The 26,931-nt window shown below is 48.1% G+C and overlaps 1 protein-coding gene across 2 annotated transcripts in view; it reads right to left on the bottom strand.

Moving 5' to 3' along the window:
* LOC122373193 (DNA repair endonuclease XPF-like) overlaps positions 1-21,839 on the bottom strand; it is a 44,640-nt gene extending 22,801 nt beyond the window's left edge. Inside the window, exon 1 of one of the 2 annotated variants that reach the window (XM_043351033.1) lies at positions 21,759-21,839. The gene's annotated coding sequence lies outside the window, so the exon portion shown is untranslated. Of the gene's footprint in view, positions 1-3,148; positions 3,245-21,758 lie in introns of those variants that run through there. The other variant, XM_043351032.1, reaches the window with a different exon arrangement.
* Positions 21,840-26,931: the final 5,092 nt, after the last annotated feature.

The following is a 26,931-nucleotide window of genomic DNA, read 5'->3' as shown; positions in this document are numbered from 1 at the left end:
CGCGCAGTCGATGTCGGGGCACCGCCGGCATTCGCCGACAGGGTTCCATCCGATTCGGTGTATTGGTGGCAACCCGAACAGTGACCCACGCGAAGCTGGTGGACGTCGATGGCCAATGAGCGATGCCCTTCCGCGACCGGCGGTGGCAGTCGGTCCCACATCAAGAACAGATACCAGTCATGCGGTCAGTCGGCGACGGCGCGGTCGCGAGCCGATCTGATGGTCGCACGGTGGGCGTTGCCGACGTCCACCGGACCGTCGACTGGGGGAGCGCGGCCGCCTCTTGGCCGCCGCCTCTGGTCGGCGCGCTCGTTGCGCTGTGGGACGGCATCCACTGCAAGTCGTTCACTGTGAAGCGGTCATTTGACCGGACCTGGCAGGCGGGGAAAGGGGGCCTCAGATGAAGTAAAACCATCCCTCGGCCTCAGGCCAGCTTGAGCTGGCTCTCCACCTCACCATGTTAGATAAGCGGACACCCTCGTGATCATCGCAGCGATGATTGTCAATTGGTGTGTCATTATGGGAGAGGATGCCAGCCTCCTTTGCAAGATAGTCTGCCTTTAATATAGTGCAGCCCGACCCATTGCCTGTGGCAGCAGACTGGGCTTGATAATGCAGTGCAGGACACACCAAACGTAAGCGGCCATCTGTACCCCCTGTGCAGTAGGGCTGACTCAAGAGCCCAGAGTTGCCCTCCCCCCACCATTCTGTGCACGTGATAACTGGATGGGACATGCCATGGTCAGCATCTGTTCAAAAGCTGCCCTAAGCATGTAAAGATCCACTGGCATGCTCGAGCATGGTCACAGTCAGTTCTCACTTCTCAGTTGAACCTCCAATGGAAACCCATCACAAAGTGTAGAGATCAGGGCGCCTCTCACACTGCAGCACACTCAACGACTGAGGCACCATCTCATCACTTGCAGGTGGTTCTTGCCAGGAGCAATGCCAGCCACGCACATCAGGTGATAACAGCAGTGTACAACTGCAATCTACAAGCATCCATGTTCTTTCTGGTTTTCTCCTGTTGAGATCCACTGCCATGCATGAACTTGATGGGTTTTTGTTGCACTCCTCCCATGTGCAGACAGGTTTCTGCTGAAACAAAGCAAAGCAAATGTGATTAATAATGGCCCTGTTTTCACCATCCAGACACTGTGTGCACTGGTAGCTACGGCATACCATAGCATCACTCAAATGACGCTGCATGTGATCTCTTAGTTTATGATGAATCGTGTTTGGAACAGAGTGAGAGGTTCTGAAAAACCGTACCAAGAACAGAGGTTTGAGTTCAAATACTGCTAGCATGCTGCTGGACGCTGGTGCTGGTACCGCAGCGTGCTAGCGTTCTGGGATGCTGTCATAGCTTAGCGTCACAGTGAAGTTTGTTGACACTGCCATGGAAACCCAATGCTCTGACACACGCAGCGCACTGCAGTGCTCTGCCGTGAAACACCACCCATGAACGCTGGTTGCATGACCAGGATCGGAGCAGTGTGGCAAACAGTGATTTTAATTTTAATTGCACTTCCTAGAGATTAACAAGTTGTTGGTGAAATTGCTATTCATTATTCCTATTACCATTGTCTAAATTTCACATTTCAAGACAGCATCAGCATTGACGTGTTATATAAAAAAAAAGGTTTAGACTTCAGGTGGTCCCGGGTTCAGCTATTAACCCGCGCCGTGCTGGGGGGGGGCGTTTTTACGCCCCCCCTCAGGTTTTTCGCGAATATCTCAAAAACGGCGGCGCGCAGCGCCGCCGTTTTTGGTACACGTGTTCCTACATCATTTCCGCACATGTTGTGAAAATTTCAGACCTAGGCCGTTCAAGGTCAGGTCACCAGGTCACGTCAAGTGACCTTACCTCAGAAAAAGTTCAAAGGCTCGCTATAGCTACACCGACTGAACGATCACTTTGAAACTTTCAGCGATTGATATGAGTAACAGTATGTATAAAATGTATATCTCGGATTTTTGATATCTGTGACCTAAGGTCAGGTCAATTTTGCGACCTCTCCATTATAAGTCAATGGGAGAAAATTGAAATGCGCCTCTTTTGGACGAATATCGTTCAAAACGCTCTCAAACATCGGTTCATAGGTAAACATGACACACTGAATAGGAAAAATGCACCTGTGACCCCTCTGTGTGCCCCTGAGGTCATCTCAGGTCATGAACGGTCGCCAGCAGTTTTTTGGCTATAACTTTTGATAGAGACGTGCTAGAGCGGTGAAAACACGTCAGATGTGTTCAGCTCGACGATACGGATCGACTGATATGCAACATGACCCTTTTCGGTCAGGTCATGACCTTGACCTGAGGTCAAATTTTCAAAATGACCTTTCAAGGTCAACAAATAGTTCATTCGACGCGTCTCGACGAGAGGAACACGATGCTGGCAAAAGTAATGTCATGGCGCTTATGAGTCAAAAGTTATTGACGAAAAAACGTTTTTCGTAAAAACGGCTATTTTTGGAGTTTTTGCCCTCTGGAGGCTAAACCGTTGACCTGAGGTCAAATCTGAGAACATTACTCAGAAAGGTCTGTAAAAGGGCTATCGAATGCGCTTTTCCGCGGCGCTGTAGCTCTATCGGTTCCCGAGATAGCCGTTGGCAGTTTCCAAAATGTTGAAATAGTCAACATTTTACCTTTGGTGACCTCTGGTGACCTGACCTTTGACCTGACCCAAAAAATGACCGAAGTGTTTTCGTCCTTATTTTTGACGCTCTTTCGATTGCCGCTTACCGCGTGTCGCTACGTGGCCCAGGAGCCGAGTTAGACGGGGGGGGCGTGAAAACGCCCCCCCCCAGCACTCGGCGGAAAGTTCAGGCCACCAGCACGGCGCGGGTTAAGTAGAACAAGGGCAAAATATTGTCAAAAAAAAATATTTTTAAAAAATACCTGCCTTCATCAACACCTCATCTAATCACATATCTCAATACAATCAAACAACAAGGCCCTAAAAGCAAAAACCGTTTGAATAACAATGAAATATTTTGCAACCGCTGCACCATTACTGTCACGTACGCTATCCCTAGATTGGTTGCTGGTAAGCAGTGGTTGTCGTCATCAACTCGTCATGCAGCAGCTGATTGGGATGGGCGGGGCCTATTTTTATCCAGACGATAGAGAGAGCCGCGATCCCAATCTTATCCAAATATCCAAATCGATCCAAATCCAAATCCTAACTTGCGTGCGTCCTATTTATTTTACACCGCGTTCGATGTCTCTCCGACGACAAAGAGTCTACCGAGTCTACGTCGTCCGGCCAATCAAGTTCCATAACCGCAGCCGAGGCCCCACTGACCTTGAACGCGATTGGCCGGACGACGTAGAATCTTCGTCTTCCGAGAGACATCGAACAGGGGCTAGTGACACGAAAGAAACCAAATAACAAATTTATAATTTGAATTGAGATAAACTGGCCCCCTATTTCAAAACGCTTTGCTACAGCACGTTACATGTAGCGGAGTATTGGGTTTCCTGAGACATCCAAGGCCGTATAGGCCGGATATCTTGGGAGATAGCAGATTGATATTCGCGAATATCAAACTAAAAATTCGATATTCGGGCGGGGAACGCAATAACTCAAGAACCAGTGAACCGATTTTGATGAAAATGCCCTCATTCGATTCCTCGTTCCTTATTGCAGGTTAAAAGCGATTTCCAGGTCACTAGGTCATGACCTTCAAGGTCAAGGTCAAGGTCAAAGGACGGGGAACGCTCTACAGCCTAAAGTTACCGTCCGATTGGCTTGTAAATGGTCTCAATCGATTCCCCGACCCCGATTCCAGGTTGACAGCAATTTCCAGGTCACTAGGTCATGACCTTCAAGGTCAGGGTCAAGGTCAAAGGACGGGGAACGCTCTACAGCCTAAAGTTACCGTCCGATTGGCTTGTAAATGGTCTCAATCGATTCCTCGACCCCGATTCCAGGTTGACAGCGATTTCCAGGTCACTAGGTCATGACCTTCAAGGTCAAGGTCAAGGTCAAAGGACGGAGAAAGCTCTACAGCCTAAAGTTACCGTCCGATTGGCTTGTAAATGGTCTCAATCGATTCCTCGACCCCGACTCCAGGTTGACAGCGATTTCCAGGTCACTAGGTCATGACCTTCAAGGTCAAGGTCAAGGTCAAAGGACGGGGAACGCTCTACAGCCTAAAGTTACCGTCCAATTGGCTTGTAAATGGTCTCAATCGATTCCTCGACCCCGATTCCAGGCTGACAGCGATTTCCAGGTCACTAGGTCATGACCTTCAAGGTCAAGGTTAAGGTCAAAGGACGGGGAACGCTCTACAGCCTAAAGTTACCGTCCGATTGGCTTGTAAATGGCCTCAATCGATTCCCCCAGTAAACATACCGACGTCGGCCCGACGTCGGCCGACGTCGGGGTGACGTCGGCAACTCGGCATCAGCATGCCGACGTCGGCCCGACGTCGGTCCAACCTCGGCACGACGTCGGCTGGATGTCGGATATGCCCGCATGTTCCGACGTCCAGCCGAGGTCCAGCCGACGTCGGGCCGACGTCGGACCGAGATAAATTGCTGAGGTCCAGCCGACGTCGGGCCGACGTCGGGGCGACGTCGGACCGACATCGGCCGCTATTTTGACCGTTAAAATAATATAAAATACATGTTTCATGTTTCATAAAGAGCTTCTGTATTCAAAATATCCTCAGGAAACTCAAATCTTCCTCCACGCCGCAACCCCCTGATCCGGACTGGACGGGAAACTTAATCCCATTTGGGATTGCCCGTAAGCCGAGCTCGCCCGTAGCCGGGTGCGGTGAGTGCTTGGGGGCTGCTCGGCCTATCCTTTGGTCAGGCTCAGCCCCGGCAACTCACCAGGGCCGGCCCCAGCCCCCAGTTCATATAGAAAGGCCAGTCGGCAAGTGTCACTTTGCCAAAGTGCCACTTATCAAAGGGACACTTTGGGAAACGTTGGTGCAGGTGTGTAAGAGTGGCTATATTAATCCATTGTGGGGTCGCCCTTTCCAAAAAGTGTCACGTAACAGCAATGGGACCAGGGACTCTATATGAACTGGACCCAGGGTGCTCGCCAAGAAGACCAATGTTTCCTTTTGTAATTTAAACGACGAAACACTAATTCATCTTGTATGGGAATGCGATGTGACGCAAAAATATGTAAAAGAGATCATCGACCATTTAAAGCACAAGTATGAGTTGTCGTTTAGATTTACAAATCAGTCATGGGTTTTTCCACGTGTATCTATGTTAGGATCCTTAGGCACGCTAATATCTACAATAGCGAAGTTAGTAATATTCAAGGCAAAATATAACTCAAGTATTCCACACCTTCAGCACTTTTTATCCTTAGTCAAAATTGAAGCATCAAATGAAGAGCGTTACGCGTTGAAATCAAACTCAATGCAGTCACATGTCCTTAAATGGGGCAGGCTTGCAAACATATCAAGAGAAACAGATAATTCACAACCCATTTTGAATCCTTGTTCCTTGACAACTGAGTCCATTGTTCTCCCGGCGCGCACCGGGTCCCGGGTGGGGGTGGGGCGCTGGCTGCGCCGGCCGTCTGGTCCGGATTCGCCCGCCCTCCGTTCTCTGCCCGCCCGGTCCTCCGCGTCGGCTGCCCGCGGCGGCCCTGTTGCTGCTGCTGCCGCCGGCGCGGTCGCCCTGTGCTCGTCCGCTGTGTTGGCTACCGAGCGACGACAAAACGTGTGAACTCTGTATGTGTGCTCTAAAAATGCCATGACAACGAACAGTGCTAATATGTACAGTGCTAGGTACAGTGGGACACTGACCCTGTCCATCCCCACTCGGGAAACAGTTTGTGTGCTCACCGTTTCCTGTGTTTTGTTATGAGATGCGTTCGTCCTCAGTTGTTTGGCTTCTAAATAAACGAAAAAAAAATTAAAAAAAAAGAAGACCAATGTCTCCATCCTATGATCCTTCCGGCTCTGAAATGGTCTTGTCAGACCGAAAGGGCATAACCCAACAAAACAAACCGAAGCCGTTAGCTGGCTGCGTGGTGTAGTGGTTAGCGCACTAACCTCGCGTTCGAATTACATGGGGTTCGAATCCCATCGCCGGCTGATGCTTTTGGCGTGTTGTCCCAGTAAACATGCCGACGTCGGCGACTGGGGGGCTCGAATCACGCCGCCGGTTGATATTTTTGGCGCGTTGTCCCAATAAACATGCCGACGTCGGCCCCGTCGGTCCAACGACAAACGATCTCGTCAACCTCGGCAAACGATCTCGGCCCGACGTCGGCTCGACGTCGGCTGGCTTTCGGCTGGACGTCGGAACATGCGGGCATATCCGACGTCCAGCCGATGTCGGGCCGAGGTTGAACCGACGCTGGACCGACGTCGGGCCGAGCCTCGGCCCGACGTCGGGCCGACGTCGTCATGTTTACTGGGCCTCGACCCCGATCCCAAGTTGACAGCGATTTCCAGGTCACTAGGTCATGACCTTCAAGGTCAAGGTCAAGGTCAAAGGACGGGGAACGCTCTACAGCCTAAAGTTACCGTCCGATTGGCTTGTAAATGGTCTCAATCGCGAACCAATTGATATTCGCGAACCTTGACCTTGACCTTGAAGGTCATGACCTAGTGACCTGGAAATCGCTGTCAAGCTGGAATCGGGGTCGAGGAATCGATTGAGACCATTTACAAGCCAATCGGACGGTAACTTTAGGCTGTAGAGCGTTCCCCGTCCTTTGACCTTGACCTTGACCTTGAAGGTCATGACCTAGTGATCTGGAAATCGCTGTCATGCTGGAATCGGGGTCGAGGAATCGATTGAGACCATTTACAAGCCAATTGGACGGTAACTTTAGGCTGTAGAGCGTTCCCCGTCCTTTGACCTTGACCTTGACCTTGAAGGTCATGACCTAGTGACCTGGAAATCGTTGTCAAGCTGGAATCGGGGTCGAGGAATCGATTGAGACCATTTACAAGCCAATCGGACGGTAACTTTAGGCTGTAGAGCGTTCCCCGTCCTTTGACCTTGAACTTGACCTTGAAGGTCATGACCTAGTGACCTGGAAATCGCTATCAACCTGGAATCGGGTTCGAGGAATCGATTGAGACCATTTACAAGCCAATCGGACGGTAACTTTAGGCTGTAGAGCGTTCCCCGTCCTTTGACCTTGACCTTGACCTTGAAGGTCATGACCTAGTGACCTGGAAATCGCTGTCAGCCTGGAATCGGGGTCGAGGAATCGATTGAGACCATTTACAAGCCAATCGGACCGTAACTTTAGGCTGTAGAGCGTTCCCCGTCCTTTGACCTTGACCTTGACCTTGAAGGTCATGACCTAGTGACCTGGAAATCGCTGTAAACCTGGAATGAGGAACGAGGAATCGAATGAGGGTCTTTTCATCAAAATCGGTTCACTGGTTCTTGAGTTATTGCGTTCCCCGTCCGAATCTCGAATTTTTAGTTTGATATTCGCGAACCTTGACCTTGACCTTGAAGGTCATGACCTAGTGACCTGGAAATCGCTGTCAAGCTGGAATCGGGGTCGAGGAATCGATTGAGACCATTTACAAGCCAATCGGACGGTAACTTAAGGCTGTAGAGCGTTCCCCGTCATTTGACCTTGAACTTGACCTTGAAGGTCATGACCTAGTGACCTGGAAATCGCTATCAACCTGGAATCGGGTTCGAGGAATCGATTGAGACCATTTACAAGCCAATCGGACGGTAACTTTAGGCTGTAGAGCGTTCCCCGTCCTTTGACCTTGACCTTGACCTTGAAGGTCATGACCTAGTGACCTGGAAATCGCTGTCAGCCTGGAATTGGGGTCGAGGAATCGATTGAGACCATTTCCAAGCCAATCGGACCGTAACTTTAGGCTGTAGAGCGTTCCCCGTCCTTTGACCTTGACCTTGACCTTGAAGGTCATGACCTAGTGACCTGGAAATCGCTGTAAACCTGGAATGAGGAACGAGGAATCGAATGAGGGTCTTTTCATCAAAATCGGTTCACTGGTTCTTGAGTTATTGCGTTCCCCGTCCGAATATCGAATTTTTAGTTTGATATTCGCGAACCTTGACCTTGACCTTGAAGGTCATGACCTAGTGACCTGGAATTCGCTGTCAAGCTGGAATCGGGGTCGAGGAATCGATTGAGACCATTTACAAGCCAATCGGACGGTAACTTTAGGCTGTAGAGCGTTCCCCGTCCTTTGACCTTGACCTTGACCTGGAAGGTCATGACCTAGTGACCTGGAAATCGCTGTCAACCTGGAATCGGGGTCGAGGAATCGATTGAGACCATTTACAAGCCAATCGGACGGTAACTTTAGGCTGTAGAGCGTTCCCCGTCCTTTGACCTTGACCTTGACCTTGAAGGTCATGACCTAGTGACCTGAAAATCGCTGTCAGCCTGGAATCGGGGTCGAGGAATCGATTGAGACCATTTACAAGCCAATCGGACCGTAACTTTAGGCTGTAGAGCGTTCCCCGTCCTTTGACCTTGACCTTGACCTTGAAGGTCATGACCTAGTGACCTGGAAATCGCTGTCAACCTGGAATGAGTAACGAGGAATCGAATGAGGGTCTTTTCATCAAAATCGGTTCACTGGTTCTTGAGTTATTGCGTTCCCCGTCCGAATATCGAATTTTTAGTTTGATATTCGCGAACCTTGACCTTGACCTTGAAGGTCATGACCTAGTGACCTGGAAATCGCTGTCAACCTGGAATCGGGGTCGAGGAATCGATTGAGACCATTAACAAGCCAATCGGACGGTAAATTTAGGCTGTAGAGCGTTCCCCGTCCTTTGACCTTGACCTTGACCTTGAAGGTCATGACCTAGTGACCTGGAAATCGCTGTCAACCTGCAATATGGAACGAGGAATCGAATGAGGGCATTTTCATCAAAATCGGTTCACTGGTTCTTGAGTTATTGCGTTCCCCGTCCGAATATCGAATTTTTAGTTTGATATTCGCGAATATCAATCTGCTGCTCAATTCAAGATACCTATAAGAGGTAGGTCCGATGTTTTGAGTAAAGCCCACGTAAAGCCCTGGTGACGTCACTGACATTTCTTATATGGAGAATTTCGCCCATAAGAAAAATATTTTACATACGAAAATTTGTATTTCATTCGGAAAAAATACATTCTATCAATTTCATCATGAAACTTATATAATTTAATTAAAAAACTTGAAATCCTTTGAGTGCTTGTCCCAACCCCTGCTATACCTTTGGTCACGTGACTTCCATGATAAACTTTGCGTTTTGCAATGTTATGACTTAAACAGAAGCAATAAATGTTACAAGCGTATTATTTATGATGTTTTAGGCAGCAATCGTGTAATAACATCCTTGAAATATATACATTTTGCTTAAAAGAGGTCACGTGATGTTACCAGATTGTGCTCGGACAGCATCTTCTTGAACTTCGATTTTGAGTACTTTTTACCTTCATTGAGTCCTAATAACGGACGTTTTTAGTTATAAAATGAAGCAATGAATCTATTGAGGGCAAAATTTAATCATTTTTGCACTTTCAAGCCGGGCTATCCTGGCATGAACTTCGGCCGGTTTGTGTGTGAAGCCTATGGTGAAGGGAAAACTTCACGCCCGGCTGACGTCACAGACCTCGGCTACCAAATCGTGTCCGGTGGGGGTCGGCTCAATTGATGGACGTTGGGCCGGAGCGGAAGGCGCGGCGTTTGACAGCGTTCGAGACGAATTCGGCTCGGCGCTTGGAAGGCTTGGAAGTGCGCCACTTCCGCCAGCGACTTCCGGCCTGACTTCCGCCAGAATACCACGTGGTTGGTGGCCACGTGGGTCATGGGAGTTCAAGTTAGGTATGTTGACATTGAAGAGGAGCGAGGGCCAAGGGGCAAGGAGAGAAGGAAAATTAGAAGCCCAGCTGCAGGCAGGTAGGTACCGTCGTTTTTGTGGGTTTTCAGACTTCATCTTAATTATTGAGCCTCTTCTATCGCGTCCAGTAGGTACTCACAGTAGGAATTCATGCCTGGAGGTTCTTATTGTTATAGTTCGTTTATTTTAAGTTTGCCCCTCACTGTAAGCGTCTTTTTGAACACAGCACGAGAATTGCTAGCTGAATTACTGAGAAAACTGGTTGGCGCACATTGATTTGACCAGATTTCACAGACGATCAATTTCATCTTATTTACTATTTCACAGACTCATAGCTCGTATTTGCCAATACCCACAGCCCCACAGGGATAGACGACTTCTCAGGAATTATGTCTGAACTAATTATTGAATTGCACGGCGTTTAACATACGTTACGTCGTTGGTGTTCAAAACTTATTTTGAAAATATTATTCATATCTCCAATACAATGTGTGCAAATCAGTTTTCTCAGTAATTCAGCTACCAACTCGTGCTGTGTTCAAAGAGACGGTTACAGTGAGGGGCAAACTTAAAATAAACGAACTATAGTTTTTTTGGTATTTGTTCAGAAAAGATCCGATCTACAAGTAACAATTGTGGCGTTGAAACGAATATGCAACGTAAGGTTAGGTTAGCTTTGATTGTTTTTTCCTTGTATTTTTGCCACATGCCACATGATTGGATTAAGGATGGCAAGTAGTGTAAGAATGTGCAAAATTTTGCCTGAAAAGTGGGTATTAGTAGAGCAGACGCCACAAAGGTTTTCCAACCAAGGATGAGGAGAGGCGCCATACCCGGAGGTGCTTCTTTCTAGGAAAACGTAATCTGGCCTAACCTAACCTACAACCTTTAAACCTACAACCTACAAACCTACCTACAACCTACAACCTGTAGTGAATATGAATGAGAGAGACCCTTCTCACTTCTCAGGCTTTATTCAACACAAACTTGCAACCATACCTGCAACACAGGATGAAAACAAACCATCAGCAACGCAAACAGACATGGCCCAACACTAATGCCAAACACGACATATAACACTTGCAAAAAACAATCATAACATTCTCCCCACCCGCTGTTGTAGAGGGAAGGAAGTCAACAAACAAACTAAATGGACGTCTCATTGCAGTACGTTGACTTACAACAGCTACACAGAATAATCACGCATATAGGTGGGAGTATTTATATACACTGTGGGTGGGAGGATGCCTGGTCCGGCCAGATCGACGAGCCGGCTGCGGACAGGGCGCAACGTCACGAACCAGCTGCGGACAGGGCGAGGCGGCACGTTCACCGGTTTCACATCTCGGGACTCGCCCACCACATTCCTCAACGGGATGACGGGGGGACCGGTCGACACAGGACCCCGGTGGTTGCTCCTGAGTAGACGACGAGTCCAGAAGTGTCACCGGAGGATCGTCCGGAGTCGCCCGTCCAGTTGCGAAGCCAGCGACACGTTCGTCGACGGCAAGCCGTTCCGTTGAACGCTGCCCAGCCTGGGATGCGTCACCAGCCGGTGCCAGATGTCACAGCGACACAGTGGTCTCCGTGCCGTCAACGAACCTCACGTGCGCGTAGCTTGAGTTCACGTCCAGCAGCTCCACTTCTTCCACCGACCACCAGTGGATCATACTTGCTCTGCCGCACGTGGCGCCTGTATAGTGCCTTCCCATTCGGAACCAGCCAAGATGGGACGGACTCACTATCCAATACCCATACTCTGAACCTGTATCGGATGTACATACCAAATGACTCACAGCGGTCTACACCCCCCCCCTCTACTACATCTTTGAAGTTGTCCAGATCCTCTTTGGTGATCTGAGTATCACTTCCAGCTGGTATGTACATCTTCTTGAGGCCATCATCCTCTGAGACCAACGACTTCCCGCTGTTGGTCTGCTGGAAGCCTCGTGTATGGAGGTCCAGGCTGATGGCCAGCGACTCGGCTAACACCCTCCGTGTGCCACAGTCTCGTGACCAGTGGCGCACCATCGTGAGCGACAGCACCAAGAACTAACCCACCGGCAGACGCTCTCGCATCGTGTTGTTTCTTGATCTCCCCGTTGAAGGCCTCAAGACCGTTATTGGTGCTGGGAGACGCCACATCATGGCCTTCCGACCACACAGAGAAGCGCTGCAGGTACGTGATGGAGAAGTATCTGCAGAACCTTTCTCCATCCTCCGTGGGCCACTGACGTCTCCACTTCTCCAGCATACGCGCCCTAAACCAACGGAACTCAGCAGCAGTGAGGCAAACCTGCAGGTTTGCAAACCTGCAGGTTTGCCAAATCCTGGAGGAATATCTTCCGGATGGCCTCTGGTGCTGCACGAAGGCGCGAGTCTACTGCTTTTTTTAACGTGGAACCAGCAGGACCGCCTAATCGCCTGCGGGAACACCGCCTCCACAGCATTTGAGATGGCCTCGCAGCAGTCGGCGACGACCACACGCGGACGAAAGACCTCGCTCGTCTCGCTCCACGCTCTCCTGCAGACACAGCAGCAGGGCTGCGTAGTTCTCCGTCGTTTCTGTGCTGGTGACAGAGTACAGCGACGGGAAAAACTTCCCCTGCCGATCAGGGGAAGTTCAGACTTCGTGCCGGACGATCGAGCCGAGCGGACGTGCGCCAATTTTGTCTCGTGAAGACTTGGGTGTGGTCGGTGTGGTGATTTAGTGGTAGGCCGAGGATATTATAGGATTAAAATAGTTTTTTTTTGTCTCAAGGCTATTATAATTGTTAACGTAACCTTTGACTAGAGTTTAGACTTCTCACTTTCAAACCATTACTTGTTTGCAGTTCAGCATAAAGTAAAGTAGCATCTGCGCATAGAGGTGCCATGGAGGAAGGGGATGTTAAGAGACTTATTCAGGAAGCTGTTAAGGAGGTGACTAGTGAGATGGAGGGAGAGATGAAAAAAATCTGGGAGGAAAACAAAAAAGTGAAAGAGGAGATACAAAAACTGAAGGATGAAAACCAGACACTGAAAAAGACCCTAGCAGAACTTGACCAGGCCTTAGATGATGTGGAACAGTACAGCCGCAAGGATTCCCTGATCTTGGGAGGTGGAGGCTTTCCGCAAGCCAAAGCTGACCACTATGAGACTCCCTCTGAGACTCGTCAGCTGACCAAAGCCGTGATCGAGGAAAAACTAGGAGTAAAGCTGAAGGGACAGATATCTGCTTGCCATCGCTTAAAAAACAACAAACGTGTCATCATAAAATTCCAGGATCTGGATGACCGCAATGCGGTTTACGAATCCAAATTCAGTCAAACACAGACAGCACAGGCAAGGATCACCATCCATGAAAACCTGACAGCCAAAAGATCAAAGCAGATCCAGCAGCTGGGTGACATGTGGGAGGCTGGCCAAATCTGCAACTATCATACCAAGAACGGCGTCATCATGGCACGCAAAACCAGAGACCAGAGATACATCCCCATCCGAGCCAACATGACCAAGGACGAAATCATCCAAGCTGTGGAACAGGCCCCAAAAAGAAACAACACCCCACAGTCATCCAACCAAAACTTCCTTCGCTCCCAGACCCTGAACAACATCCCATCAGGACGAGTTGCTGAGCAGAGGGCTGACCTTGAGGAGTTTGTGGTCACTCGGAACAGGAGAGGTGGCAGGGGTGGGCGTGGTGGACCTGGACAGAGGGGCTCTGTTTAAACCACTGATGATCTTTGAAGGACTGGCACTGATTAAAAAAAAAAATATATATCTTATGTTACCGAGCCCAGGGTTCACTGCTACCGTTCCCCTCCTCCACGGACCCCAAATACAGGAATACTTACACAGTGGACTATATTTACTGCCCCGTTATCCTACCGCCTACTGTTCCCATCAGTAGGCAGGAGCAGGACGAACAACCGTACCCAACGCTCCCACTGTTACCATCAGTAGGCAGCAACAACCTCACCTGTACAGAATCGTCCACTTGCCCAAGCCGCGGTTCTCCGTCCACGCACAGCTGACAGCACTCCACGGGTCACCACTCACTGCGGAGCTGAGGACACGACTGGCGCGGGCCCGCAAATCTGACCTAACATGACCTCGGATCGTAGTGGGCCGACCTCACGTCCAATCGCAAACCGGAGTCGCAAATGACGTCATAAACCCAACTCCACAAACACACGCAGACAGTAATGGCGCACGATATACAAATATGAAAGACATGCTCAAGGTTGGTAAAAATAAATCCATTCAGGCAATGTGTTGATTGGCATTTCTTTGTATAGGAACTTTGAATCCGTGAGTACTTTTGTGGTAAACCATCAGTAATCTAACTTAATTAATCCGACTGCATAACACTACCCCCCCCCCTAACGTTCTTCGCCCACGAAGAAGAAGAGATAGGGAGAGAGCACAAAAAAAACGAGCCATTTCATGCACCTAGGACCGGTGGAGCCACTCGGGCAGCCTATGCAGGAGACGGTCGTACCCCTCCTCTGAGAGGTGGATCCCATCGCGGCCGTAAAAACGATTACTAGAATCGCTGACGACGTGCCTCCTTCTTTTGTAGGTTGTGAGAGCCCTGCCGACAAGCCAGTGCGTCGCCTTGTCGTGGAAGTTGGCTAGCGACATTCTCTCGGCGTGGAACGCCGGGCACTGCTCCCACGCCCTTCCGGTGTCATAGCGGAGGCGGGGGAGAGGGCCTACAATGTCCACCTCCGTGCAGTGCTCGAGGACAGCGTCGATTACTACTGTTATATTGTCTTTTAACACAGCCAGTTGTCGGCGCCTCCTCTCCGGGTCTCCGTCTGGATAAATGTCGTTACCTGTCATCCAGATGCAAACTCGACCCGTTGACAGCCTGAAACCTTCAGCAGCGCAGCGCCAGTCTTGCAGCTCCTGGGCGATGCGACGACACAGACGTTTCCAGGAATCTCCTCCTCGGGTGCGATTGAAAAGGAAGTCCGGGCTGGACACGCTCACCTGTGCATCGCGCGCGATAGAATCACCCAGGAACAGATGGAGCCTTCCGCCGTTGTCATCGGGGAAGGTCGACTCTTGTGCCGCCAGCCACTGCCTCTGGTCCGGGTCGGATATATCTAAGATGTCTTCCCAGCTGTCGACGTTTGGCCGGTCCATATGCCTGGTTATAGAGAAAAGAGAAAAAAAACAGGTGCTAGAACTCTGGGGGTCTAGAGCGTTTTGCCCATAACTGTTTGACCAGACACAAACACACGCACACATACACACGTGCATGCACAGTCCCACACTATTTACATGCCTTACAGAACGTAATCGGCCAGACGTACTGGCATCCTGCGAGTTCTGGACCGTGTACTCGGGCGTGAACCACCCGCGGAACTGTTCCCTGGACCCGCGTTGTCCGTGTCCCCGTTAGCATCGGGAGACTGGACTCTGGGATCCGCTGACTGGGGTGGTTGTATATCCGCACTCTCGGAGGGGCTCGTACTGGCCACCCCGGGGACTGAGTTGTCGCTCCACGTGAAATGGGGAGACTCTGCGTGTTTCCACAATCGGTTGATGTGAACTACTTTCGCTTTCCCCCTGGCTGTCCGAATGCGATACGTGACATCGGAAAGCCGGTTGATGATCACATAGTCATCTTCCCAGTCAGACATGAGTTTAGGACAGAGTCCCTTTTTACGCCGGGGATTAAAAAGCCATACCTTGTCACCGGGTTGTAAAACAGATTGACTCGCCTTGGCATCATACCGAAGCTTCATTGCGTCGGACTTCAGCCGGAGGTGTGATCGGACCTGTTTGTGAATCTCCCCGAGGCGGTGCTTCAGCTCTCGCACGAAGTCTTGACATGAGTCATGCCTCGCATCGGTAGGTGGGGCGTCGGTGATCAGATCGATGGGGAGGCGCATCTCTCGACCAGTCATCATCTGAGCCGGAGTGTACCCCGTGGTTTCGTGCTCTGCGGAACGATAGGCCATTAGGACCATAGGTAGTTTCGTGTCCCATTCATCTTGGCCCTCTTTGCAGAACTTGGACAGTTCCTGCCCCAGCGTTCGGTTGAAGCGTTCGACCATGCCGTCGGACTGCGGATGAAGGGGCGTAGTCCTCGTCTTCCGTATCCCCAGCAACCTGCACGACTCTTTGAAAACGGCGCTTTCAAAGTTTCTTCCCTGGTCGGAATGGAGCTCGTTGGGCATTCCGAAGCGGGTGAAGAAGTTGTCCACCAGCACTCCAGCCACGGTAGTGGCTTCCTGGTTTGGTATGGCGTAAGCCTCGGGCCATTTGGTGAAATAGTCCATTGCAACGCATATGTACTTGTTGCCATTCGCCGAAAGTGGTAGGGGACCCGTGATATCTACAGCCACCCTTTCCATGGGGGCTCCCGCAAGGACGAGCTGCAGCGGTGCTCGCTGAACGGTGTGCGGTCCCTTCTTGGCACAACAGACGGTGCAGACGCGGCACCACTCCGAAACATCGTTCCGCATACCAACCCAGTAGAAGCGCTGTCTGAGGCGTTGTAGAGTCTTCTTCACACCGAAGTGCCCACCAGTCGGCGCGTCATGGTGTTCCACCATCACCCGGTGCCTGAGTTCTCTTGGAAGCACCACCAGCCATCTGCTGGTCACGCCGTCAACAGACTCCCAACGGCGCTCCAGCACGCCATCGTTGATCCTGAGCATGCTCCACTGCGCCCAGTAGTGTTTTGTGGTGGGACTTGCTCCTGATATCTCGTCTGCTGTGGGTCTTGAGCTGTCGACGCGTAGGTGTGACAGAACTGGCGAAATGTCTGGGTCCTGTGCTTGGGCACTGCGAATGTTAAAGGCACTCGACGGAGCGGTGTCCTCGTTTTCCTTTCGAGATGATTCTATGTGGGTATGTCGCGATACCGAGAGGGAATCATACTTCGTGCAGTGTCGGCAGGCACCGTGACATGGTCGCCTGCTGAGGCCATCTGCATTCGCATGCTTTGTTCCAGGTCTGTAGGCAATCTCGAAGTCGTATTGCCCCAGACGCGCCAACCAACGAGCTAGCTGTCCCTCTGGTTCCTTTAGGGTTCGAAGCCAGCGAAGTGCCGAATGATCAGTTCTCACAGTGAAGTGGGCCCCATACACGTAGTGATGAAAGTGTTTGATGGCTTCTACGACAGCTAAGAGCTCTCGTCGTGTGACGCAGTAATTTCGCTCAGGTTTGGATAGGGATCGACTAAAATATGCGATGACCCGTTCTCCTTGGTCGGAGTTTTGGGATAGCACGGCCCCAATGCCGCACGCGCTGGCATCGGTGTCCAAGATGAATGGCAGCTTTGTTTCCGGATAGGCGAGTACGGGCGTACTAGTAAGAGCTCCTTTGAGCTTCTGGAAGGCCTCTTCGCATGAGGCGTTCCATTCGAATCGTTGTCCTTTTTGTGTCAGACGGTGCAATGGAGCTGCCAATTCAGCGAAGCCCTTCACAAAGCGACGGTAGTAAGTGCACAGCCCTAGGAAACTGCGTAGTTCGGTGATGTTAGTCGGCACCGGCCACTCGCTGACTGCCCGCACCTTGGCTGGATCAGTAGAGACACCTTGTTCGGACACCTCGTGCCCGAGGTAAGCCACTTTCCTTTGGAAGAGATGACACTTCTTTGGGTTCAGCTTCAGGTTGGCTGCGCGGAATCGCTGGAAGACCTCCTTCAAACGTTGAAGCTCCTCGCTGAAGGTGTTACCAAACACGATGACGTCATCCAGGTACACTAGTAGTGATTTCCAGTGAAGACCCGCCAGCACCGCCTCCATCAATCTCTCGAACGTTGCCGGAGCATTGCAGAGGCCGAACGGCATGACTCGAAATTGCCAAAGGCCGCCTCCACACGAGAAAGCTGTCTTCTCTTTGTCGTGTTCTGCCATCTTCACTTGATGGTAGCCAGACTTCAAGTCGAGTGTCGAGAACCATTTTGCTCCAGCCAGAGCATCCAGCGTATCGTCGATCCTAGGCAGGGGGTATGAGTCCTTCAGGGTGATCTCGTTCAGGGCCCGATAGTCGACGCAGCATCTCAAGGATCCATCTTTTTTCTTCACCATCACCAGCGGAGAGGACCACGGACTGGCTGACTTTTCAATCAGGCGTTGTTGAGCCATGTCGCTCACCAACCTTTCGGCCTCCTCTCGCTTCGCCAGTGGGATACGCCGAGGAGGGATCTTGATGGGGCGGTGGTTGTTTGTTTTGATGTGGTGTTCCGTCAAATCTGTAGATCCCAAGTCATGGTCACCTTCTGAAAAGATGTCACTGTTCTCGAACAGCAGAGTCTCGACCTCTCTCACCTGTGCATCCGTGAGGGTGTCACTGCAGCGGCTGAGCAGCTCCTGGACATCATCGGGTAATGCTACACCTCCTGTATGGGTTGAATAAGAGCCGTGAACAGTAACATTTCCACATGAGACATCCTCACCTGTTCCGATGACTGTGCCCGGTTTAAGTCTGATGTGTCTGTCGGAGAGGTTGCCGATCAGTATTGGAAGGCGTGACTTGTTCCTTACCAGAGACCTTCCTACCATGATTCCGTCGGCCAAACCACTTGCACCCTCAACTAGCACTTGGTGGCCATCGATTGTGTCCAACGACTTACACTCCACCAACTGTTCTGTTCTGGGCGGGATGCGTACTTGTCTACGAACTACTACACGGTACGTTTTGGGAGTGTCTTGCTGTGTTTCCGTCAGTGGAATCGTTGAGTTGTCCACCTGAAGTGTCATTTTTTTCAAATCCAGTTGGCAGTTGTGGGCCGACAGATAATCTAGGCCAAGGATGCAGCGTTCTTCCAGCTCTTCCGCCACGAATACTGCATGGCGTGATGTTTGTTTACCGAGGGCCACTTCAACTTCCACGGGCCCTCTCAATCCAGTGCGGCGTCCCGTTACGTCACAGAGTCCCCCCGGCACTGATGGAGGGTCCACACCGGGTATGACGTCGCTACGGACCAGTGTGCGATTCGACCCTGTGTCGACAAGTATCGACATCCGCCGGCCGCCAACCCAGCCATCCACCCGCACACAGTCAGGGGGTTCTGGTCTCCGGACACAATCGTGGGACTCTTCAGCGCCGGCCGACCGCTGCCCCTCGAGGTCGACCCTCATTCGTTTCCCTGACCACTTGAAGACCCAGAGGTTGACATCCTACTGGGTTGTCTGCAGTCTCGTCTGATATGACCCATTTTGTTGCAGTTCCAGCATGGCCCCAGTCCCACTTGTCTCCTGTTGTCCAGACGTCCTGCCGGCTTGCGGTTCGCAGCTTCAAGCTGCTGGATCCGAGAGAGAATAGCATCGAGCTTCGTTTCCAAATTCGATGGACTATGTGTTTCCACACTGGCTTGGCGGTTGCCGAAACCACTGCTCTGGCGGCTATGTGATGATTTGAGGGAACGTCTTAGAGACTCGTATTCTAGGGCAGCAGCTAGTGCGTCGCGCAGGCTGCTTGGTTTCGCCTGTCTTACGGTCATTTGCATGTCCGTGTCTTCCAGGGCGTCAATAAACTGATCACAGGCGACTGTCGCCCTGAAGTCCGGCGGAGCTCCGGGATAAGCCAAGTGAGCAAGTCGATCCACGTCCAATGCCAACTCTTGCAGGCCCTCGTTGCCACCACGGGTTCGGTTCCTTAGCCTGGCGCGATTGAGGTGCTCCTGATGTGCAGATCCGAAGCGCTGCTCTAAGACATTTGTTAATGCTTCATAATTTTCCAGGTGATTTGGAGGCACACATGCCAGCACTTCCAGTGCCGGACCTTTGAGACTCGCGGCTAATTCAACCGCTTTCCTGTGTGTGGACCACCCGTTGCTAGCCGCAATGAGCTCGAACTGCGCTCGGTAGGCGGCCAATGAAGCCGATCCATCGAAGTCCTGGGGTTTACGCCCTACAGCGTCACCTTTAGGAGCTGGTTGATGATTCTCGCCCCCATCTTGAAGAACCCGAGTTGTTGCTGTATCAACAGCGACAACAGGATTCCTGTCCTGGCGAGATGACGCGACCAACTCCCCCAAGTCCCTAAGGATGGATTCGATGTTGTCCATTCTCTTGCCGTAGGATTCGTGCAGTTGTAATGCATGCTCGCTGAGCTGCTGTTTCACCACCTCGGATACTTGTTGAAGTGTACTGGCTTCTTCCCGAGTTCCAGTCGTCTTTGTCTCCATCTCCGCCGTTTGGCTTCGTGTCACGCGTTTGTCGTCAGTCATCATGCCAAGTTTGAGCACATCGATAGCTGGAATCAATAGGTAGGAACACCACCGGCGGTATCAGGGAGAAACAGGAAAAAAAAACTTCTGACACCAGTGTTACCGAGCCCAGGGTTCACTGCTACCGTTCCCCTCCTCCACGGACCCCAAATACAGGAATACTTACACAGTGGACTATATTTACTGCCCCGTTATCCTACCGCCTACTGTTCCCATCAGTAGGCAGGAGCAGGACGAACAACCGTACCCAACGCTCCCACTGTTACCATCAGTAGGCAGCAACAACCTCACCTGTACAGAATCGTCCACTTGCCCAAGCCGCGGTTCTCCGTCCACGCACAGCTGACAGCACTCCACGGGTCACCACTCACTGCGGAGCTGAGGACACGACTGGCGCGGGCCCGCAAATCTGACCTAACATGACCTCGGATCGTAGTGGGCCGACCTCACGTCCAATCGCAAACCGGAGTCGCAAATGACGTCATAAACCCAACTCCACAAACACACGCAGACAGTAATGGCGCACGATATACAAATATGAAAGACATGCTCAAGGTTGGTAAAAATAAATCCATTCAGGCAATGTGTTGATTGGCATTTCTTTGTATAGGAACTTTGAATCCGTGAGTACTTTTGTGGTAAACCATCAGTAATCTAACTTAATTAATCCGACTGCATAACACTTAGTTAACTAGCCAGCACTTGTGCTATCACTACATCTGCTCAATGTCACTTGACAGGGAATCTCATTCAGCTGTGCCAAACCTATTCGCAACTTTGGTAAACATCATTGGAGGAAGAACTTTGGCTTAGCATATAAACAAACGTCAAACAATGCAATGGTTTTTCATAAATGTCCCTGGACATGCTCCCGCTCACACTGCCAGTGTGCTATTGGTGTGGCGTGGGAGCATGTGAGTGAGTGTGAGTGTGAATGAGTGAGTGAGGCTGCACGTCTGCCTGATGCAGTTAGTGCAAACAAGCCCAAACTCTACAACATAGAGCTTTTAACACAGAGCATCAGGGACATGTAAATAAATTTGAGTGCAACCACTCCTGAGCACATTGAAAATTATGGAGCTTCCACAGCAAAGACTTGCTATGGCAATAAAACAAAGTTCTGCCAAGGAGCAGACTGAGACCTGGAAAACAAGCTGAAGGACATTCCAGTTATTACCCTCCAATGTTGGTTTATCTTAGTGGCAACTGAATAAATATGTTGAGACTAACACTACAATGTTGCTCAACAGTAAGCACAGAGCAATTCCCCTGACTGAGCAATACAAGTTTTAGCTGAGTGCTGGTATAAAAGAGTATTGTAAATATTTCTAGAAGCCTATAGTTTTGCTTTTGAAATAGCTTTTCCTTCTATGATCATTCAGGTGAAATTGATGAGCTATGCCAGGGACCTGCCTGCTTCTCTTACCTCAGGATGTTCTTTAAAAATAAAAAACAGGCTATCCCCTGCTCACCAGCATGTCTCAAATCATCAGCCCCCCGCCCCCCCCCCCACACTGACCTACCTTAAGTCCCTTGTCCTTGCTAATGTTTAAACGTGTCTCAGCCTCCTCTGGTGAATGTTTGCAATATCATATGCATGGCCATTTTGTGGCTGATTTCATTTTGATTTGAATCAACCGAACACATGTCACCTTAATGCAGACATAAACTTTCACCCAATGAATTAGCCTCAAACAAGTTTGAAACGTTGAAATTAATATAAAACACATTTAATAACATAGTAAGGTATTGGTATTACCTTTCTTCTATCATCTCCTGCCAGCCACTGGTACCTACACACCCCACTTTACAATTTACACACGAGACCTTGGCTGGTACTACAGGGTGTCCCATAAGTTCGTTCTCACATTTTATTTGCATGTGAAACAGAGTACTTTGCGTTTTGATATATTTATGACCCCTCAATGTGCTCCCCATTTAATAGGCAAACACATGAACACATGCTGCGGCATGCCAACCGGCATGTTTGGCTGCATAGCAGGCTTAAAGTTAACCCAGACTGACTTGACATGCGCCGTGAGCTCCTCGAGGCTGGAACAGCGCTACGCTTCGACGAGCCTAAATTTCAGCATAACCAACAATTTTTTATGAAATTTTGATCCGATGAGGTGCCTGGCATGTGGTCTTGCCACAAACGCCTGTCACAGTCTCCTTCCACCGCTTTTAAGCTCTGCTTGGCCTGTGCACTGATGCACTGTCTTGCCTGAAGATGGGCCTACGACCTCTCGGATGCCATTTTCTCCTCTATAAATGTGTTCATACTCGCGGTTCGAGTTCAGCTTGAGGGCTGAAACTCCTCCTAGATTTTCTTGGAAAAGCATTATGCTTCCCAAAGCTGTTTCTGGGACACCAATCGCTACCTGGTCAGCGTCTGGACGCCTATAACCCCACAATACCGTGATCTTGGCCTTTCGCATAGGAACATAACGGGACGAAACGGAGGCCTCCTCCTTCGCCCTTATGGGGTTGTTTTCGGGTTTGGACGGGTGTTTCATCTCGAACGTGGACTAGTTAGTCCAGATGACCTGGTTGATGTCCTCAGCCCTTTAGTTTTTTAGCCTCAGGCATAACGAAACTCATGTTTGGCCATTTTAAGACGTTTTTGACTGTTTTGAGCCCTCCGGTAAGCAAAGCTTAAGTCACCTTGAGTTATGTACCCCGTAAGAACAATTTTAGACAGCTGGTAATCCATCCTGAAAAGTCTGCTTACCAACTTTCTAACCCTTTGACCTTTTTGATGGCCACTTTGGCGCCACACAGTTTTGGCCACATGGCTCACTCCTGAGAGCTGACAAAAAAGAGGATAAACTTGCAATGATTGACTCCCGACAAATCATCGGTGTCACTTGCTGACTGTGCGTCCAGTTAGCGATGGACATTGTCTACAGACTGGTAGGCCTCAATCACCCTCAATCGTCGCGAATGGTCACGTGCTGACTAAATACCGAGACGTACCCGTATTGGAGACCTCTATGTTGCGGCGTTAGCCGTCTGTGTAGGAAACGGGCTCTCTAGCAAAAACTATTTTGTCTACAGAAATTAGTTACTGTGGAGCATATTTCTACCAGCCATGGCAACCACGTAAGCTCAGTAACGAACCAATTTCAGCGTGCCTTTAAGCAAGAGAGCCTAAAAACGTAAAATTTAGGTGAGAACGAACTTATGGGACACCCTGTACAAAACACGTGCTCCCCTAATTTACATATTCCTTATGAATGGGTAAAACGTATTTCGTCATCCAGATTTGTCTACTGGCAAACATCACTATTATCTTTCCTTTCACTTTGCTCATTACAATTATTTGGCATTTTGTGATAATACTGAATATAAAAGCAGGTTTTGAATTTTCATAAAATACCTTGGAAAAATTACTGCCCAAATGTTGTACTATTGTAGTTACAACAAGAGAAACAAACAAATAACACAATACAATTATTCCTCTTCCTCAGAGGCACCTCAATCAGTAGTGCTACAAACAAGTGGTGATACGCGTAGTACATTTGAGGCGAGCGTAGTTTTTCTTATCTATCGCGGTAACTGGTACGCTGGCTGACGAGTCAACCTTATCTGATCTTTATAATTTAACCTTTGATCCCTTCATAAATGATATAAGCAACATATCCACGACTCATTCCCAATATGATAAGGTCAGGACCAGCTGCAAATTTCATGAATGTACCAAGGTGAGAAGCCTGAACTGTTTTGAAAATAACATTTCTATCATCCATATAAACGCACGTTCAATGGTAAATAAACTTGATGAAATTGTAACATTTTTGGCACAAATAGACCAGAAGATGGCATTTGTATGCATTTCAGAGACCTGGCTCAATCCAAAAATAGAAAATAAGTTTTGCTTAGGGGATGAATATATGGCTTTCTACAAAAGCAGAGAAACTAAAGTAGGAGGGGGATCAGCAATTTTTGCTTATGACAAATATTTCACTGGCATCCAAAAGATAATACTACATGAATTCAAAACAGCAGAAGTAGTTACCTTACAGGTAACTAATGGAAACAAGCCATCTTTCCTTATTTGTCAAATTTACCGACCCCCTGATAATGAATGGGAATTTCTTCTTGAAATGGAACAGTTTCTTTCCGCCTTAACCGCACTAAACATGCTTGCATTCATTGCAGGTGACTTCAATTTTGATTTATTCTCAATTAATAATAATTCTGCAAATGAATCATTTTTTACATTGATGTGCAGTTTTGGATTTTTGCCAACCATCTCTAAAGCTACCCGCATTACCCCAACCTCAAGTACTCTTATTGATAATATCTTCACAAATGACTTGTCTAAAATAGTAGTACCAGGGGTAATTGTAACAGACCTTTCAGACCACCTTGTAATCTTTACAACTGCAAATGTTGAAAATAAAATATTAGAAAAGAAGGATAAGGAAAGAACAGTATTTGATTACAATAAAATTGAACACCTGAAGGGCCACCTAATAGAGAGTCTTGATGATCTCACCACTCAAACAGATCCTGAACTGGCCTGCATACAGATTATACAAGCATACAAGGATGGCATTGCTATGTGTTCAAAAACCATAACATGCTCAAGAAAAAATAATTTCATAAAACCATGGATGACCCCAGCTATACTCTGTTCCATCAATCACAAAAACAAAATGTTTGTGAACAAACTAAAAAATCCTAATTCATACAATATAGCACAATACAACAAATATCGAAACTGTCTAAATAGGGCAATTACAAACTCAAAGAAGGCCTACTATGAAGCAGAATTTCAAAAAAACAACAGGAACCCCAAAAAGACATGGGAAACATTAAATGAACTTCTAAAACAAAAAAGCAAATGTGATATTTTGCCAGGTGAAACACTAAATAACACTGAGAATAGCGGTCAAGAAATGATGTCAATGGCTGAAAGTTTCAACAAATTTTTCACAGAAATAGGGGAAAAGTTGAAACAAAATATTCCTTGTAACAACACAAATCCCTTAGAAAATGTTCGAGAGACAGAAGGAGAAATGACTAACTTTTCTAGTGTCACTGATGATAAAGTGGAACAAATAATTAATCAGCTTAAAGATGTTGGTGCTGGAATTGATGGAATCAATTCAAAAATATTGAAACATTCTTACAAACCCATCCTTTCAAAGCTTACTTATTTCTTCAACCTATGCCTCTCAACAGGAACCTTCCCAGATCCCTTAAAAATAGCATCTGTGAAGCCAATATTCAAAAGTGGAGATCATAATAGCTTATCTAACTACAGACCAATAAGCATTTTGCCAATAATTTCAAAAATATTAGAGAGGGTTATCCACTACCAACTGACAGACTTTGCAACAAGCAGACACATTCTCTCAGACAATCAATTTGGATTCAGGAAAAATAACTCTACCTACATGCCAGTCATGCTTATTCAAGACTACATAACTGAAGCACTGGAAACTAATAACATTATAGCAGGTGTCTTTCTTGACCTTTCAAAAGCATTTGACACTGTAGAACACCAAATACTACTAGAAAAGTTAAACAAAATGGGTTTTCGAGGAAATATTCTAAAAACAATCAAATCATACTTAACAAACAGATTTCAAGTGGTACAGATAGAAGGGGTCAAGTCAACTGAACGAGAAATAAAAATAGGAGTGCCGCAGGGGTCAATTCTTGGACCACTCCTCTTCATTCTATACTTAAATGACATTGCAAATCTTCCAATTGAAGGGCAAATTATGTTGTATGCAGATGATACTGCAATATTTTTCAAACATAAAAACAGAGAAACACTTCAAGAAATAACAAATGCAGCCCTGTCAAAAATATCTGAATGGCTAGAAGCAAATTACCTCACAGTGAACCCATCAAAAACATTTCTCCAAGTATATTCAAAACGGAGAACTGCTGAAAAGCTAAACATTTACATTAGAAACACAGCAGTAGTTGAAATGAAAACAGTGAAATATTTAGGAATCCTTATTGACTCTGACCTCAAATTCACATCTCATATCAGTAGCATATGTAAAATTATCAGCAGAAACATTGGAATGATTGCAAGAGCTAGACGCTTTATCCCAAAACAGCAGCTCATTCAATTATATTATTCTTTGATTTTTCCTTACATCAACTACTGCTGTTTCATTTGGGGTTCCAACTATGAAAACCACCTTCAAAGGCTGGTAATTCTGCAAAAAAGGTCCATGAGACTAATTGAAGGTATTTTCCCACCACAAAGTGCTACCCCAATATTTAAAAAATATAGTATTCTTAAAATTAAAGACGTAGCCAAACTTCAAATAATGCTTATCATGCATAAGTACATAATGCAGGAATTACCAGTCTCTGTAAGACGATTACTTCATCTTTCAACTGACCCTATCCATCAGACAAGAAATATCCATCATTTTCAACCTGTTTTTTCAACAAAAAATTACAGGCTCTACTCATTTCCTTGCATCGGACCCAAACTCTGGAATGACTTAATAGCTAAAGATCTTCTATTAGAAGAAGTACCTCAATCAAAAAACACTTTCAAAAAATATGTAAAGAATATCTTACTTAGTGAGTACTAAGCAAAAGTACTTATCAAAAGTTTAAGTGAAGTATTAGCAAAAGTATTAGTTAAGTAATCCTGGGTACTAAGTATCCTCGTAAATATACCTATAAATGAATATGAAAATATGTTAAATCTTACAATAAGAAAAACAACAAGAACATGATAATAAATAGCAATAAATAGCGTAATACACACGCTTACCTAGTACTTTTCATACAAGTGCTTAGCATCTCGACAGGTGGCCCAATAATAAATGGACATGTTGGTGCATTTATTATTGGGCTAGGCTGACAATGATGTGTTGATAATGTAACCTACCTTTGTGATTATCAACACAGGAGATACGTCCCCACTCAAATGGAACGCCGGACTTGAA

This window comes from Amphibalanus amphitrite, unplaced genomic scaffold (assembly GCF_019059575.1).
Source record: "Amphibalanus amphitrite isolate SeventyFive unplaced genomic scaffold, NRLGWU_Aamphi_draft 001457F_arrow, whole genome shotgun sequence".
In the NCBI taxonomy this organism is placed as follows: domain Eukaryota; kingdom Metazoa; phylum Arthropoda; class Thecostraca; order Balanomorpha; family Balanidae; genus Amphibalanus; species Amphibalanus amphitrite.
The sequence above is the reverse complement of the archived record's forward strand: the minus strand, read 5'-3'. Positions and strand labels throughout refer to the sequence as shown.